Source organism: Monodelphis domestica, chromosome 4 (assembly GCF_027887165.1).
Source record: "Monodelphis domestica isolate mMonDom1 chromosome 4, mMonDom1.pri, whole genome shotgun sequence".
NCBI classification, from domain to species: Eukaryota; Metazoa; Chordata; class Mammalia; order Didelphimorphia; family Didelphidae; genus Monodelphis; species Monodelphis domestica.
This window is the reverse complement of record NC_077230.1, coordinates 30034012-30047314: the sequence shown is the minus strand read 5'-3', so window position 1 is coordinate 30047314 and position 13303 is coordinate 30034012. Positions and strand designations below refer to the sequence as shown.

The 13303-nt window shown below is 36.9% G+C and overlaps 1 long non-coding RNA gene across 1 annotated transcript in view; it reads right to left on the bottom strand.

Annotated features, from left to right (window-relative positions):
• The window catches only part of LOC103094713 (uncharacterized), a 118921-nt gene extending 106054 nt beyond the window's left edge, over positions 1-12867 (bottom strand). The window contains exon 1 of the long non-coding RNA XR_008918329.1: positions 12331-12867. This is a non-coding gene — a long non-coding RNA (uncharacterized LOC103094713). The remainder of the gene's footprint in view (positions 1-12330) is intronic.
• Between the last annotated feature and the right edge of the window lie 436 nt (positions 12868-13303).

The following is a 13303-nucleotide window of genomic DNA, read 5'->3' as shown; positions in this document are numbered from 1 at the left end:
TCTTTTAGTTATTATACCCATTTGGGAAAAAGAACACAAATCCAAAATAATTAAGATGGAACAAAAAACATTCCTGATATATAACCCTATGATGAGGAAGTGAAGGGGGCTAATGATATCTATATATTTTACAATCTGAAAAACATACAAAGAAATTTTGGAGGGAGAAAGACAATATATTTATTTTTGCCTTGATATAATACTAAATTATAAAATCTTTGTATTATTTTTAAACTTCAACACATTGTACACCTCACCTGAAGAATTCCTACCCATCTTCTTAAAGGTGCTTCATAATTGGAAAATTAAATGCCCTAAAAAACCAATACTAGAAAGATAATTTATCTTTGAATGAGAAAAGTTTAGAATTATTAATTTAGAAATTCCTTTTGTAAAAATTTCCCCCTTAAGCAAGGTAATTTTTTTAAAAAAACATTATCATTAAACTTCTAAAAATCCAGCTTGCTCTCATGTTGTTGTTACAGTCACTCTTTGCTTATTATGTCAAATAGTTTATATAGTATTGGAGTTAGCTCTTCTTTGAATATTTGATAGAATTCACTGGTGATTCCATCAGGCCCTGGGGATTTTTTCTTAGGAAGTTCTTTGATGGCCTGTTGGATTTCTTTTTATGATATGGGATTATTTAAGAAATCTATTTCTTCTTCTGTTAGTCTAGGCAATTTATATTTTTGTAAATATTCATCCATATCACCTAGGTTGGTATGTTTATTGCCATATAGTTGGGCAAAGTAGTTTTTAATGATTGCCTTAATTTCCTCTTCATTGGAGGTGAGGTCCCCCTTTTCATCCTTGATGCTGTTAATTTGCCTTGCTTCTTTCCTTTTTTTAATTAGACTGACCAGTAATTTGTCTATTTTGTCTGTTTTTTCAAAGTACCAGCTTCTAGTCTTGTTTATTAGCTCAATAGTTCTGTCACTTTCTATTTTATTAATTTCTCCCTTAATTTTTAGGATCTCTAGTATGGTTTTCTTCTGGGGGTTTTTAATTTGTTCATTCTCAAGTTTTTTTATTTGCATTTCCAATTCCTTGGTCTCTGTCCTCCCTAATTTGTTAATATATGCACTCAGGGATATGAATTTTCCTCTAAGTACTGCCTTGGCTGCATCCCATAAGGTTTGAAAGGATGTTTCGCCGTTGTCATTTTCTTCAACGAAATTGTTAATTGTTTCTATGATTTCTTCTCTAACTATCCGATTTTGGAGTATCATGTTATTTAATTTCCAATTAATTTTTGATTTGGGTCTCCATGTACCCTTGCCGATCAATATTTTAATTGCCTTGTGATCTGAAAAGGCTGCAGTTAATATTTCTGCTTTTCTGCATTTAAGTGCCATGTTTCTATGACCTAGTGTATGATCTATTTTTGTGAATGTGCCATGTGGTGCTGAAAAGAAGGTGTATTCTTTTTTGTCCCTATTTATTTTTCTCCATATGTCTATTAATTCTAATTTTTCTAAGATTTCATTCACCTCTTTTACCTCTTTCTTATTTATTTTTTGATTTGATTTATCTAAATTTGATAGTGGTTGGTTCAAGTCTCCCACTAATATGGTTTTACTGTCTATTTCCTCCTTCAATTCTCCTAGTTTCTCTATTAAAAATTTGGATGCTATACCATTTGGTGCATACATGTTGATTAGTGATATTTCCTCATTGTCTATACTTCCTTTTAGCAGAATATATTTACCTTCCCTGTCCCTTTTGATCAGGTCTATTTGTACTTTGGCTTTGTCAGATATCATGATTGCAACTCCTGCCTTCTTTCTATCGGTTGAGGACCAAAAGGTCTTACTCCAACCTTTAATTCTAACCTTGTGAGTGTCAACCCGTCTCATATGTGTTTCTTGAAGACAACATATGGTAGGGTTTTGGGTTCTAATCCAATCTGCTATTTGTCTGCGTTTTATGGGTGAGTTCATCCCATTCACGTTCAAAGTTATGATTGTTATTTGTGGATTCGCTGGCATTTTGATGTCTTCCCCTAGTTCTGACCTTTCTTCTTTAGCTTTCTCCTTTTGAACCAGTGATTTACTTTAGGTCAGTCCCCCTAGTCCCCTCCCTTGAGATGCTTCCCTTTCTAGCCCCTCCCTTTTTATGCTCCCTTCCCCTCCCCCCTCTCCTTCCCTCCCTTTTTGTACTCCCTCCCCCCTCCCCCTCCTTAATTTTCCTTTCTTTCTTGCCCTAATGGATAAGATAGAATTCAGGATCCCACTGGATCTAGATGTTCTTCCCTCTCAGATTTGATTTCACTGAGAGTAAGGTTTAAGTAATTCCACTTCACGCTCTCTTCCTCTCCTTCTCATATGAGAGTTCTTCCCCTCCCCTTCCCATGTGTATCTTTATATGGGAAAGTTTATTCTATTGATTCCCCCCCTATTTCTTGAAGTTAATCTTAGTATTATCATGGTTCCCCCCTCCCTTTTCCTTTTTTTGCCCCAACTTTCCCCAAATCTTCTTAATTCCCCAATCTTTCCCTATGCATGTTTCTTCTAACTACTCTTATGATGATACAATTTATGAGAGTTACACAAAACATTTTCCCCACATATTAATATATATAATTAGATGTAAATGTATTCCTTATAGAAGAGAGTTTGACTTAAAGAGAAAGATAAGATTTATCTCCTTTTCCCTTTCTTTCATATTTACCTTTTCATGTTTCTCTTGCTTTCTGTGCTTGGATATCGAACTTTCCACAGAGCTCTGGTCTTTTCTTAGCAAATGCTTGGAAATCTTCTATTTTGTTGAATGCCCATACTTTCCCCTGGAAGTATATAGTCAGTTTTGCTGGGTAGTTGATTCTTGGTTGGAGACCCAGCTCTCTTGACTTTCTAAATATCGTGTTCCATGCTTTGCGGTCTCTTAGTGTATTAGCCGCTAAGTCGTGTGTGATCCTTATGGGAGCCCCCTTATATCTGAAGCTCTTCTTCTTGGCTTCTTGTAGGATTTTCTCCTTTACTTGGAAGCTCTTGAATTTGGCAATTACATTCCTAGGCGTTGTCTTTTGGGGATTTAGTATAGAAGGTGTTCTATGAATCCTTTCTATTTCTATTTTGCCCCCTTGCTCCAGAACGTGGGGGCAATTTTCTTTTATAATCTCCTCTAGAATAAAATCCAATTTGTTGTTTACCTCTGGTTTTTCTGGGAGACCGATGATACGGAGATTTTCTCGTCTTCCTCTGTTCTCCAGGTCCGTGACCTTCTCAGTGAGATATTTTATGTTTTCTTCCAATTCATTAATTATTTGGGTTTGCTTTATTGATTCTTGCTGTTTTATCATCTCACTTTCTTCGAGGTGCTTAATTCTGGTCATTAGGGACTGGTTTTGCTTTTCAGCCTTGTCTGCCCTTCTATTGGATGCTTCGAGTTCTTTTTCCAATTGAGCAGTCTTATCTGTCAGACAGCTGATCTCTTTCTCCCATTTTTCTTTCCAGGTTTCCATCTTTTGGATAAGTTCCAGTTTGAGATCTTCCAGAGCTTGTTGATAGTTTCCATTTTGGGAGGCATGTTCTGATTTTTTTTGGATTTCATCCTCATTCTCTTCTTTTCCTTGGATACTCCCACCATAAAAGTTTTCAATAGTCACCTTTTTCCCTTTCTTCCTGGAGGCTTGATTTTGGGCCATGTGAGCCATCCCTTTGGTGGTTTTATTTCACTTTCTTTTTTTGGTCCAGGGTCTGGGTGATGTGGGCGGGTTTTCTGTGTATTTAGGTTGCTTCAGACTAGTTCTTCCCAGCCTCCGAGGTTTCTTAGAGCACGGGGCCCTTATCACTGCCAAACTGCCCAGGTGTTCAGCTCCGCCCAGATAATCAGCATGTGGTCTGCCCCTGGTGTTTAGCTCTGCCCAGATACTCAGCACAACCACCCCGATTACAGCTCCGTGGCTCACTGTGATCAGCACAGGATTCTCCAGTGAAACTGCCCTGAGATGTTGTTTCCTGGCAGCCCCCAGATCCCAAGGACCCTGGAGTGCCCCCCAGAGAGTGACCTTCCCCACTCACTCGCTGTCCCAGTGAGTGATCCGGTAGCTCACTCTGGTTTGGTGGGGGCGTTGGGGTGGGGGGAAGGGCAGCTCAGTTCACGTTTCTGTGCAAGCTTTTCCTTCTTCTTATTATAGTGTGGAAATGTTCAAACCCCACATACCTTCACCTCTTTGGGGTACTGGGGAGTCCTTCTGTTCCTCCAAAGGTGATTTTTATGCTCCTTTGATGTAGTCTATTTCGTTCGGTGCCGGGGAGAGAAAGCATGTGGCGTCCAGATTGCAGCCATGTTTACCCGGAAGTCCCACGTGCTTCTAATAGTGAATTTCTCTTCAAAAGCCTCTGTTCTGTAGTGAGGCTGAAGTTGGTCCGCCTTCATTCTTGCTCTGGCTGGTTCCTAACTTCCTCTGAATGTCCAGTTATATTTCTTATCCTGCTGGCTAATCCAGAACCTTCCCTCAGAACCCAGGATCTTCTCTTGCTGAGACAGCTTACCACTCCTGGGACAACATACCATTGAATATCCCTCCATAAGTTCTACTGCCTTATAACAATGGTGAGTTCCTCTTGGGATATCCCCCTTTTTTATTTTGAGAGACCAGGAATCACCTGCTTTCATTCCTTTTCCAGTACTCCTTCTGACATTCTGAATTTTTAATCTCTAGGTAATCTCATTTTCTCTCACCTCAGCCCCTAACACTTTTCAGTCCCCTTTACATTCCACTATTAGAAAATAAGCTCCTTGAGGGAATGGACTAAAGCTTTCTTTGTACTTGTATCTGCATACCTAATTGTTGGATACCCAACAGGCACAATGCCTGTCACACAACAATCACTCAATAATACCTTTTTGTCTTCCTTCTTTTCATCTTTCCTTCCTTCCTTCTTATCTTCCTTCCTTCCTTCCTTCCCACTTTCCTGTTCAGCCACAATGCCAAGAAGCAAATCTCTTGGAGTTATATACTGCTATGTGTTTCTGTGGGTGCCACAACCACAGCCACTAAAGATCCAAAAAATAGTTAAAGCCACCTAAGTTCTTGGATCTGTTGGACTGCTCAACATCAGAAACTGTTATGGTTCTGTCTGCAGAAATGACATTACAAAAGAGCAATTACCATCTCTTTTGCTGTTGAACCCTAAGGACCACAGGACCTTTCAGTTTCACTTACAGTTGGAATTTACGAGTTGTCTCCCTTCATTAGATTTTGAGATCCTGAGAGTAGGAACTGTCTTAATTTGCAATTTGTACTCCCAACACCTAGCACAATGCTTTGCACAGTCTAAGTAATTAATAAATGCTTTTTTCATTTACTCATTCCCCAATATAAACTACTAAAGTGTTTCTATATCACATATCAATTACTTTAGAAATTGTTTCCCCTGGAGTCATGCTATACACCAATTTTAAGCACTAAAACTAAGTACAATTGGTCATTCTAACATTCCTAGACTAAAATTTGGCCCCAAGTATTCCAGCATGATGCACATAATGTACTTGTCTGCTGGCATGCCTGTCTTTGTGACCATCTGTCACAATAAAATTATGCTCATTTAAAATGAAAGTTTTGGAAGACCAATTGGAAACATTTTTCACTCAATTGCCTAAGAAAATGCAGAAGGGAAATGGTACTAAGTGCCAAGACCTTTCTTGCTGGACTAGGGATACCTAGCCACCAAATTAATTCAGTTACCATCTCAAGGACATATATAAAACATACTTTAAAAACACACTAAAAGGGAACATATTGTAAATTGTCATAAGGTTTTATGAGGCCAACTTTCAAAAAAATTTTTTCTTGAAAATGACAAATCATAAACAAATTAGGAAATAGTCCTCATGTAGAGTGTACCAGGATTAACAGTATCTAAAAGTCCATATTGCAGGCCTAGAGTTCAGCAATACTATCATGTTAATGCAGCACAGCTTCAGTTATTATGGAATTCCCTCAATATGGATGGTCTGAGATCGACTATGTAAGTGAGCATCCAATAGGAAAGGGCGTATTACAGAACATGTGTTCTGTAAGGAAAGCAGATATTTGTCGCCTTCTCAGATCTGATAATAACTCTAGCTTGGAGTAGGCCAGTTTTCCCTGGGATCATCAAGCATGTCCTCAAAGAACAAAAGGAAGGCTTTTAGAAACTGACCTCACTATGTATTCTCCTGACATAGGTCCATATCTGCTCTCAGCAAATCAACTATTTACTGGAATACTGAAGCTCTGCACATTCTTGCATTCCAATGCACTAGTTCAAAGTCCTGGCTAGACTATTAATTGATGTGCATTTAAGTTACACTTCATGTCTCCTTATCTATTTTCTCCCTTTTTCCTTATCCATGAAATACTTCTATGACATACCTATTGATCTATCTATAATCATTAGTATTGCTATGAATGTAAACTCTTTACTTAATTACTTTTATAGAGGCCACAATATGGAACAGATTGAGGAGGAAATTAAAATCAAGAAAAATTGTTAAATTGAAAGGAAGCAGATACTAGAATATGTATAATCTCAAAGTTGAATTTTTATGGTTGTCCTCAACCTTACTCAAATATATGCATAATTTAAAGTTATCTACTCAATTTGTTATTTTTATATGGGAGGTTGTGTCAGATGATAATATTTTTAAGTCAATTACTAATGAACAACATTCAGTGAACAAATATCCTAATTATATATTTTGGCTCTTCCAAAGCTATATAATTATAACTGCAATCCAGGATTAAAGCAAAACATCTTATGTTCCAAGATTGTATTCTTCCTATACAGGTCAGTAGCTTCTATATCATATAAAGTGATGATTTCTCCTTTTAAAAAAGTTATTCTACATTTTCATAAATTATTCCATACAGTAATATAAAAATTTCTATTGAAAAACGAAAATATCATTCATTTTTAGTTATTTCAATTTTAAAAGTCATAGTTTTTAGAAACTAGATAGATACTTACAAAATTGAATAATGTTGAAAAAATGTTAACAGCCATTATATATAGTATTTGTAACTTTTCACAGCAGTTTAACTTCAAGTTTAGTTACTTTATATACAATTATATAAAGCAAGACAGTGGCGACTCTCCTGTGTCATGAACTGATCAGTAAACAGAATAGATAATGTCCAGGTTGGGTTTAAATATGTGCCCATTTATATGCTCTATTCACTGTCATTTGAAATTATTTCACAGTATTAGTCCAGGTTGGGTTTAAATATGTGCCCATTTATATGCTCTATTCACTGTCATTTGAAATTATTTCACAGTATTAGTCTTACTTTTTAAACTTTGTTGTACTGTTTTCAGTGAAAGCATCAGAGGCATTTTATGAGTATTTCACCAGAAAACAAAAATTCTTTCTCCCTCCCAAAGGTCTTGTGCTCTTCTGAAAAGAACGAGCTCAATATCTGAAAAATTCTGGGTCACAGTTTAACTTAGTCATTCCCAATTACTTGAAAAATAGTGAAGTAGTATGATTTTTTTTCAAAATTGCATGTAATTTAGCAGTCATAGTCACATGACAAATGCAAGATTTCTATAGTATAATTCTGTTAGTGTAAAGCAAGAATGCACAGAAGCAAACCATGTAGAGAAGGCATCAACCATCCCTGCCATCACTAACACTATCTGTTGATCACTTGTCGCTGATTGGCAGGTAAACTCAAGATTCCCAGTAATAGTATTATCCCTTGGTCTATGTGCTCTATTTCTAGAGTAGTCCCTGTAGCTGTCAGATAGAAAAATGATTTCTGTGGAGTCAAGTTCTACTATCCTTTTCACCATGAGCAATATCATATGCAAAACCTCTTGCCACTAATAGGACAGGTGAGCTAAACTAGCTGAGACAGCAAGGAATTCTGAGAATGAGACAAGGAAGGCCAAATTTCTGTCATCACCCTGACCACCACTTTAGATGTAAGTGGAGATAGACCAGAACTCTGAGCCTAAAAGCCCAGGGAACAGCAAAATCTTCATTACCGTTCATCACTGTCCATTACCGACTCTTTCCCCAGGACATTCTCACAGTCATCCTCCAAAAGAATGACTTGTGGAAAACAAAACTGGTACCAAGTGCCATAGCTCCTACCTTAGTACCAAAGCCCTAGGACATGAAATTCTCAGTACGCTTACCAAAGTCTATAGAAGCATCAAATGATTCAAATGAAAGAGTGGTGAATATGGCTTTATCAAAAGAAATGACATCAAACTAGATGGAGTACCATCTGCCTTGTCACCACCCTGTAAGGACTCCTAGGCCTTTCCATCTGACCTGAAGCTGAAATCTCCTATATGTGTTGTTTTTCCCTCTTAGAATAAACAATCCTTGGGAGCAGAAACTGCCTTGCTCATTTATTTGCATTCCCAGTTGTTATCACAATGCTTTATGCATCTTAAGTACCTAATAAACACTTTTTATTGTCTTTTATTAATTTATCTGATAGCAATATTTAGTAAAATCAAAGTAGGGGAAGGGAAATTTTCATTTAAGTGTAAGTCAAGACTAAAAGTAAAAAGGCCCCCTAAACTATTCTACACATATATTGAGAACTTAATTCCCTAAAGTTTTTCTGAGAAAATTATATTCTTATATAAGATCTACTGCAAGAGTGCATTAGATGTGATAAAACTTCTATGCTCTATTTCAAAAGCAATTGAAATAATTGGCAGTTTCCAAATGGACTGTCTCTTGAATTTTTCCTTTGTGAAATATACCTAATTGTCTACTAATATAATATTATGCCTGTTTTAGAAACTCCTACAAAATTTGAAATGTCCTTTAGGAAAAAGAGTCTACATTAAAAAGAAAACACTTTAACTTTTATGCTATTGTTTAATGGTGATAATTGAAAAAAATATGCCAAATATTTTAAATAAATATTTGATTAATTTTTCTTATAACAATTACACTGAATATTCCTTATTCCAGGGTTAAATAAACTATATCAAAATCTCATTATGCCAAGACTTGCTTAGTTATAACCTCTGATTAACACTGATCTCTCCAGTATATCCTTCAGGGGGACTAGGTAAAGAGTAATGCAGGAGGCTATTCTCCAACGTCAGATCTTAGGGAAGGTGTTCTAGGACATTAAAGATTATTCTTTGTTGGAGGGGGAGGGAAAAAGAATCCAATAATTACTTATAATTCTGTAAAACATATTTTAATACACACAAGCTTATAATACCAAGTACTGATTTTAGTCATATTTTCAACATTTTTGAACATTTTTATTGAATAATTTTATATAATCTCTAACCATATATTCATGTATGCTTTGTTGACAAAATATCTGACAATAAAAGTACTGAGGTTCACCTAATAAAATGTAGAGTACTTGACTAGCTAACGTTATTTCTGACTCAGATATAATAGAGTTTTTATGTTTTATTGGTGTGCAGTTCCATCTTCATTTATAATGAAATGTTACCAAAATAAAAACAAAACAAAACATTACTTACCTTATATTTGTATTATTTGAAGATTCAAAAACAATTAAAATAGTTCAATGGTTTATTTAATTTCATTTTTCTTAAGACATATGATATTATTTAGTATCACTTAACGAAAACATTTTTTTTTTGAAGGATACTTCAGGTGAGTAACAAATTCACTATAGCTAGCATTGCATTCCACTAAAATGATTCTTTGGTGATTTGCACAGGCCCCTAGATCATACATAAATCTTCTGAAACACAATTACAAGAGACTAATAAACTTTAGATTCTGAAACTTCAGCTAGAAAGAAATGTCAAAACAACATTCAGTACACTATATAATATAGAGGGATTAGAAACCCTATCATGCATTGGCCATCCAATTAAAAGCACTATATCATCAATGTTGATTGGTTCTTATGATATAAAAATATATTCGTATTTGGAGCATATTTTTATTTAAAATATCTGTACATTTTTGCATTTTCCAAAATCCTATTAAAATGACAAAAATAAATTACAAACAGTATCACTAAAATCTCATTACCTTAGGTATGGTTCATTTTCACACTCTAGGAGTGTTGCATGTTTGTTAGCAAAAGCTGACACTTTTGTGGTTTAACTGGCGTTAATGATAAGTTATAAAAGCAAAAGAGAGCCAAGAAACCGAAGGGGTATTGTATTTACCCAGATGTTTTTAAGTTCCCCCCCTTTGGTGTCAGTCATATATACTACATTTTAAAAAGTTATTTATGCCTATCAATCATTTACATAAGGTAGTGATTAATCACAAGCTCTATATGATCTTGAGAGTTCACTAATGGGGTTGTAAAGTCTCTTAAATGTATGTACATAATATGAAAAGTATTTTGATGCAAATTCTTATCCTTTAGTTTTTAACCTTAAGGCTTAAAAGTCATTAAATGAAAGTGAGTATCCCTAAAGGTAAATTCAATGCCCCCCAAATATTTATGAGATATCATTTAAACAGATTGTTCTGCTAGATAATAAACTTTTAGAAAATTGTTCAGAGTTATCAATTAAAAGACAGGCTTTTCTACAAATGAGATTACAGGTCCAGTGTGTATCCTATTTGACATTGTTTCTATTTTCAGGAAACAAATGAAAAGCATTAAATATTAGTGACTCAAACTTTATAAAAGTTGATAGATTTTTTTCTCTTTTTCTTTCTACAAAATCCAGTTTCTGACTCCTCTTGTACAGTATTTTCTTTTTTTATCAGGACTCTAATAATATATTATCTCAAACCACTCACTTTCGCAGTCCCTCCTCCACCCTACTACACATCCAAAATATTATTGGTCAGTGTAGATCTAAATATAATGTTAAATAACACATGCAATTATTCTGACAGATTCACTTACTAACATAACTAATTTCTAAGCATTTATCTTCCTGCACATTTTGTATAACCATAACAAACAACCATAACCAAAGCATTAGTTTTCATCTCTAAATTCCATGGTGAATGATTAAAATTCTGGTATCATATGAATCTTTACTGTCATCCTAGAAAATATTTTCCAGGTCTCGATTTTGTAGTTATTAGCGAGGACAACTGTATTTTTATGATTCCCTGGGCTCATAATTCATGATATTCCAAGGAGTTTTTCACTCATTTATATATATACTTTATGTTCTCTAGACACTAGGGTAAAGAAAATAACTAATAAAAATAATTATATTAATTTTTTCTCATACTATTTAGTGAAATTACAGTTTTTTGATTCTGACAATATTGTCCATTTACACAATGACTATAATCCCAGGCAAACAGTTGTGAAAGTCAGGTGTATATGTTTGTTTTCCTAGTTGTTGGTGTTTGTTTTTTTCTAGTGACTCGAACACAGTATCTGTTTTTGGACTTTAATTTTCCCAAATCATTAATTTCAGGGGAAAATTGAATGGAACATTTATTAATTTGGATCCATAATTGCAAAAGCAAATAAAGCAATTGTGAATGATTATGAATTTATTTGCTGTTTATACTTTGATGCAATTCCAATGGTAAGAATAGAAAATTCAGGCATCTGTGAAACTTTATCCTGTGGGGGAAACCTAACAGCTGCTTCCATTTACAACTTTAAAACGACCTGCCCTCTGGTATACAACAATTTGCATGTCTGCCAGATCACCAAACATAGATTTATGATATAAAACCTTCACATGCAAAATGGAGGAGGGGAAGGAGAGACAGTGGAAATAATTCAGAATCCCATGGCTTATTTTTAAAGACCCTCCAACTTGATCAATACTCCTTTTCGAATGGTACACTTCTGCCCGTTACTGTTACCCTAAATTCCCACTATCCCACTTCTGACATTTTTATTGCACCACTATGTTTAAAGCGTCAGGTATCCTAGCTTGCATCCTTTCTCTTCTACTCACTAACGTTAGCCTCCGCTAACCTTTAATCATCCCCACCTTGTTAAAGCTTTTTTTCCCCTCAGGATGATTTTACCTTTACTGCCAAAATGGGGAAAAAAAACAAATGCAGTAATATGAGCAAGTATGTGGGGGCTAAAACAATATCCTATAAACCAACCAAGCTCAAGAAGCTCCTCCAAGTTAGGCGGCCCTTGCCACCCAACTTTGCACACTGCTTGGGAGGCAGGAACACTTGCGTGCCTATTTCCGCAGGAGGGACCTCGCCTCCTCACAACCACACCCACACGAGGCTCAATGTCAACAACTCTGCCTGGACCGCGGCTGTGCTTAATCGAGCAACTTTCCCCAGTACGGTGTCAACTTCCAGGGAAAATCCAAAACAGGAGAGCCCCAAGGCGGACAGGGAATCAAGTCTCCCATCCCCTTCAGGACCCCTTGAATCCCTCGTCGCCCTCCACCCCCATAGAGGGAGACAGGATCCTACCAGAACGGATCTTGATTATATCGGTGAACTGGTCTCCAACAGCATCTTCCTGAGGCTCCTCTGACCATACCCGATGAGCCATAGCGATTCACGGACTCCAAGGAAACCTCCCCCGCTACTCTTGGCTCCCCACTGACGCCCCCCCAAACTTTGAGATGCTGCTTCTTGGGTTGGGTTTTGTTCAGTCCAGGCTCCCGCGAAAGGCAACAACTCCCCAGGGGGAAAGGGAGACGAACTGTCCAATGAGCGAATTTACCTCTGCCTGGGTGGGTCTATTGGTACGAGGGTGGGGGTAGGGGATTGAGAGGTGGAGGAGGGTACAAAATGGGAAAGGCCAAGGCTAGTTTCTTTTGGATGGGGAGAGTGGGTGGGGGTGACGGGTGTTGCTGTCAAAATGCCCAAACTCTCCCTTAAATGCGGAGAAACAGGTGCCGTGTACCCTGGTACTGGCCCCAAAATAGAGCTTGGAGTCCGAGAAGGTGAAAGCGGAGGAGGATCACTGCGCTCAATAAATCAACCAGCAAGTTGGAGACTCCGGAGACTGGCTGCTCCGCGGGCTCAGGATCAATGCAAAAACAGGAGCAATTAGGGAACAAATTGCCAAAAGCAGTGCACGAGATCATGAATGATTTAACATTGTAACTTAAGAGAATAATAGGATGGAGGTCATTGGCTTTAGCCCTGGAGAAGGCTTACTCAGGCTGAACCCACTGAATTCCTTTCTTTTGCCTGGACTCCTCCGGAAGGGACTGTGAGTGACCCTATAAGGAGAAATGCAAATTTCCTTAAGTGTTGAGATGATTAACTGTGGAGCCAATTGACCCTTCCCACCTGTTCTCTCTCTCTCTCTCTCTCTCTCTCTCTCTCTCTCTCTCTCTCTCTCTCTCTCTCTCTCTCTCTCTCTCTCTCCCTCTCTCTCTCAGAAACAGAGAGCCAGAGAAACAGAGAGAGAGAGAGGGAGAGAGAGAGAGAG